Here is a 6,000-nt window from a genome sequence, read left to right as displayed (position 1 = left end):
TATAATAATAACAATAATAAATAACAATTGATGTTGCCATACAGAACACCCCTAAACTCCAAGCTACATGTAATGGAAAGCATAAAATATAAAGACCCAGCAAAAGAAACCAAAATCATGTAGGAATAAGATGAGAGTATGCGTCATCACTGACATCCTGTCTGCTACTAGAGTGTGACAAAAGATGTTTTCAGTAAGCCTCACAAAGATAAGCTTGTGTCCCAATACTTTTATTCAATTACAAAATAGCAGTTTTGTCCCACCTGATCTTTATCTATAGAATATTGAACATGAGAAGAACAGAAAGATATTGACTTGTCCCAGATCTTATAGTCTCCTGATTGTCAGTTTACCTGTGCCTTCAGAGCTAGAAACTACTTAGTCCCACCTCAGGATGAATACTCCCCTCTTTATTAAAAATAACTGAGCAATTCTGATCCAGAAGCATCCCTGACCCTAGAAATGCCTGATATACCTTAAACCACGGACCTAGGAATTCTAGACTATTGCAGACTTTCATTTCCTCCCATGGCTTGAAGATCTTCATGCCCAAGGCTCCCTGGATGTATTCCTTCCTTTCTAATTCCCAGTCCTCCTCTCAGGTGTTATTCTCATTCCCAATTAATTGTAAGGTAGGTCAGTGGGATACCATAGTCTGAAGATGTTAATCACAGTTTTGAGTGGGTTCTTTGAATGCTGTAATTTGAAGGTTTCAGTCCTAATCCCAGTGTGAAGATTCTAATATTTTTCCTTGTTGTTTCTGTCTCCTGTTTGCTGTTTGGGTGTCTCCAGTAAAGCCATATGGCCTATTTTTTTGAGCTATCTTTAAACACAACCAATAAGAGGCATATTGTTTTCAGCATTGACTAGTTTTTCTAATTGTTATCTGAAGCTCCTTTTAGTTTCAGAAAAACACGGTAATAGTTGTTGGAAAGCATACTATGAAGTGAAATTATAGTTTAAAATATTTGAAATGTTCTCAAATAGAATTTGGAAAAAAAATTAGTGAAGTATTTAACACCCTGAAAAAGAGAATAGAATAGATTAAATTCAAAAAAAGCAATTATGCAACATGACCTATTACAGCAAAGAAGGAAAGAAAAGCAGAAAAATTAGAGAAACACACAAAGTATCTGTGATCAAAAACAAGCAACCTGGAAAATATGGCTCAGAGATAAAGATCCAAGATTCATTGGCCTCACAGAAAAACATAAAGAAACAAAAAACTTAAATACTCTATTAAGCAGAATTGTTTCTTTTAATTGTAAGAAGTATTAGAACCAGAGGTCAAAATGCACATTAACATAATCCAAAGGAAGTTAGCAAAGAAGAACCCCATGATTAATTGACTCAGAAATATGTTTGTATATCTCAATAGGCTTTAGATTAAAGAAAATATATTGCTTAGGAAGAAAAAAAGACTCATGCATAAAGAGACTACAATCAGAATTTCACAAAAACCCTAACAAGAGAACAAAAGGAAAGGAAAAGTAGGCATATGGCATACCAAAAGGCAAAAGCAAAAGACTTGCACTAAAAAATACCTTGTTCTGTAAAGTTGAAAATTATCCTAAAAAGGAAGAAATGAAGTTTTTAAAATGTCTTATTGATTTTTTTTGTTTCTTACTTAGAAATAGACTTTAAAATAGAATTGATGACTTCACAACGGGCAGATCTATTTAATGCAAACATTGTGTATAAAAAAAATTAAGAAAAATAAATGTGTTTAAATAATTCAGAAGAACCAAAAGATAATGCAGTGTTTGCACACTGAAAGCAGGAAACAAAACTGTCTAACCTTGGGAGCCCATCTTGTCTAAGGTTCATAGAGGAAATAGAGTGGAAAAACTGTTGGCTAACTATTCAAAAACATAGAAAGGAAGGGAAGGAAAGAAATTAGGACAGAAGGAACAAAGAGACTTAGCATTTTTTGAAATTAAGGTACCGTAGGAAAAGGTCAGTTAAGCGTAGGAGTAAAAAAGGAAAGGAAAATATAAACCATGTTTTATTTGTTTGTTTTTGTTTTTTCCTGGACAGATGAAGGAAGGTTAAAACTATAAACATACTTAGGGATGAGTCAAGACCAGTGTTTTGGGTTTGAGCTGAGTAGAGGCAAGGGAAGAGCCTAGGATCATATTATTTCAAGTTAGTCTTTTCCTTCTTCCTTCATTCCTTCTTTCCTTCCTCTCTAATCATTATAATGATATTTGACAAAGAAGAAAGAAATTCGGTAATCATGACTTTGAATGTTAATAGACTGAGGCCACCCATAAAAAGGGAGGATGGCAAAATGGATTAAAAAGCAAAATCCAATAATTTGCATTATAGATGAAATATACTTAAAAATAAAGATTAGTAGAATTAAAATGAGCTGTTGCCTCCGAATTTATTATACTTCAGATGAATTAACCAAAACAGGAAATGGAAATCATAGCCTCAAAAAAAAAATAGATATGATCAAGAAAGACAAAAAGGGAAGCTACATTATACAAAAATAAAAATAACTTTAAAATAATATATGCATCAAATGACATTATCTAAGCATTTAAAAGAAAAGCTAACTGAATTGCAAAAAAAAATCAACATAGTAGGAAAACAATTGTAGGTGACCTCAATTACAGGCAAATCAAACAGAAAAAAAATAAAGATACAAATAAAGAATCTGAAGAGAATTTTAGAAAAGCTTATTATTATTATAGACTTTTGGTAATTATTAAACAGGATCCTTAAGAGATACCCATTTTGCCACAGTTGCAAAAATAATCACATGCTAGGTTATAAAGATCTTAAAAATAAAGGTAGAATTACTAAACACATATTTTATAAGAAATGATAGAATTAAAAATTATATTCAAAAAGGTAAATATGAACAAAACATAGATTTAAATAAAACTTAAATGCCGTTATAAGTTATGAAAGCGTAAAAGAACAAATCATAGTAATAATAAATATATTAAATAAAAAACAATGAAGCAACATACTAAACTTTGTGGAATACAGATAAAGAAATCTTTTTAAAAAACTGAATATTTGCATTAACAAAATAAGAAGAGAAAAAAAAAAACAATGAATTGAGCATTCAGCTAAAAAAAAACCCTAAAAAATCAACAAGTTAATAATTCCCAAATAAGCACACAAGTAGACATTTTGAAAACCAAAGGAAAGATAATGAAAATTTAAAAAACAAAGATCTAATGCATTAAACAAAACAAATAGATATGACTTTTTATAAATAAATAACATCAATAAAAATTAATAAATTTGCTTATAAAAAAACAGAGACAATAAAACCACATTACCAAGATCAAAATGAAAAAAGGGGAATTAATAATGAATGAATGGAAACAAATGAAAGAAACTTACCAGAAACTACTGCATCCAATTATATTCCAACAAAACTGAAAGGTTAAATGAAATATATGCATAGTTACAAAACTACAAAATAAATTAGCATTTATGCAAATTATTTATGCCTACGAGTGGCCACTGAACTTTCAGCCTGGGTGACAGAAGGAGATTCCAGTCTCCAAAAATCAACAACAAAAAAGAGTAACTTCTATACCACACAAACTGCACATGCGCACACACAAACACACAGAAGGCACCTCCCAAGACTCCTTTTATATGACAAAAATTACTCTGATCTACAAGTCAGGGAAAGATATTAATATTACATGGTTGGGCCATGCCAATATTGCAATTGACATTATTATCCAAATTACTCTACAGATTTCATGTTTTATCTTCCAATTACTAATGGATACTTTAAAAAATTGAGAAATGAAACATCACTAATTGCAAGAGTTACATTAGTACCCCAAAGGATAAGTGATGTATTCATTGAGGTCAGATTATAGAATATCTTCAATATCAGACTAAATCATTTGGTCTTTAATCTCTAAATAATGCAATACTTTACAAAGATTGATCTGGCCTTAGATGAGCAATCTATCAAATTAATCCAACCATATAAATATCTTGGGGCAGACAAAACAGACAGACAAAGATCTGGGCCTAGAATTGAATAAGGAGCAAATTAAATTACATTTAGAAAATTGCAAAGCACTTTAAATGATCCCAAGATGTTTCTTGCCACCAATGCACATTTTTGTCCTGTCGATATTCTTCCACTAATGCTATATGACTACTAATCATAGAACTCTACAATCTCAAAAAATCAAAATTGAAGATGTATCAATTGGTGATGAAAAGATTTTGTTTAAGTGGACTTCAATATATTACCAGTAATAGCTTGCATATAAAGAGGAGCATAAAAGACATCTTCAATGACCTGTGAAACAAGAAAAATAGAGGGACTGGTCAATTAGTGAGTATGAGGCATGACAGATGGACCACCCACATGTTGCACTGGTAATCCACAAATTATTAAAAGGCCAGAGGAGAAAAAAGCTCTATGTATACCAAAATATTTGCAGCAGCACATTCTGTTGTACTAAAGCACTGGGTGGGAGGGGGGGAAATGACACAATGTCCATTGATTAGAAAATTGTGGTACATGAATGTAATGGAATATCACTGTACTTTGAGAAATGTTGATCATGATGAATAGAAAAGTACAGAAGTATTTATATGAGCTGATACAAAAAGAAGAAAGCAGATCTAAGAAAACGGTATACACAATAACTACAACAAATGTATATGGAAATAACATCCTCAAAACTGAATATTGTGAAATTATAATGACCAAGCTTGCCCTCAAAAAAGAAATATGGGAAGATGCAGCCTCAGCTCCTTTACATAGATAGATGCCTATCCATACGGAAAGTTACAAATAACATCTTAACTTTTTGATTAACTGCCGAGTGGCTTTGCTGAATTTTTTTTCTTTTTTTAATTCTTAATTAAATATAGCAAAAAGGGATGCTTCTCTGGGTGGGGAAGAGAAGTAGGGATACAGAAGAAATGTAAACAATATGAAACAAAATATGTCATTAAAATCTATTTTTAAAGGGCCAGAGGAAGTTCTCTAGCTCATAGTATGGAGAACTTGAGTGGGAGGTGGGGTGAGGTGATTGGGGGAGAGCCCCAGACAAGAATCGCATAGGATGAGAAAATTTGGATGGGATTGTGATTTACAGTAGCAAAAGGAATACCCAATCTACTAGATCAAAGTAATACTAATAACTAACATTGAAGATTTGCAAAGCACTTTACATACACAATCTAATTTAATTCCTACAACAACTCTGTGAGTTAGGTACTATTTTTATTCCTGTAACAGTGACTACCCTGGCCCCCGCTGCCTCAAGGCCAGGTGTCTTACATTTCACCCCTTCCACAGGGTTCTCTGGAACCCTTAAGGGTTTTAGGAGTGTCCACTCTCTATATCATTGTCTCCAATCCTCACCAGTTGTGTTCCCCTAATGTTAGGGGTCCCCTGCACCCTAGTTCCATTAAATTAGTTAACAGTCAGATTAGTTAACCATCAGAGAAAAGATATCCTTTCATGCATATTCATACAGTGATTAAAAATTTATAAAGCTCTTTATATATGTTATTCCATTTGATCTTCACAACAGATTGGTGCCATTTTTTTTTTGCCCCTTATGTGATGAAAAAGTTGCAGCTGAGAAAAATTAGGTGACTTGCCCAAGGCCACACAGCTAGCAAGCATCTGCAACAGGATTGAACTAAATTCTTCCTGGCTCCAAGTCTAGGGCTCTGTATACTTTATCACCTAGGTGCTCCTCCCACCAGATGCTTTTTGTTGTTGTTCAGTCATTTTCAATTGTGTCCAAGTCTCTTTGTGATCCTATTTGAGGTTTTCTTGGCAAAGACACTAGAGTGGTTTGCCATTTCCTTCTCCAACTTATTTTACAGATGAGGAAACTGAGGCAAACAGAGTTAAGTCACTTGCACAGAGTCACACAACTACTAAGTGTCTGAGGCCAGACATGAACTCAGGAAGGTGACTCTTCCTGATTCCAGCTCAGTCTTCTGTAACTTATATTGATATGCCCTCCTACCTGCCCAATCATA

Source organism: Phascolarctos cinereus, unplaced genomic scaffold (assembly GCF_003287225.1).
Source record: "Phascolarctos cinereus isolate Bilbo 61053 unplaced genomic scaffold, phaCin_HiC Scaffold_4;HRSCAF=312, whole genome shotgun sequence".
Lineage (NCBI taxonomy): Eukaryota > Metazoa > Chordata > Mammalia > Diprotodontia > Phascolarctidae > Phascolarctos > Phascolarctos cinereus.
The sequence above is the reverse complement of the archived record's forward strand: the minus strand, read 5'-3'. Positions refer to the sequence as shown.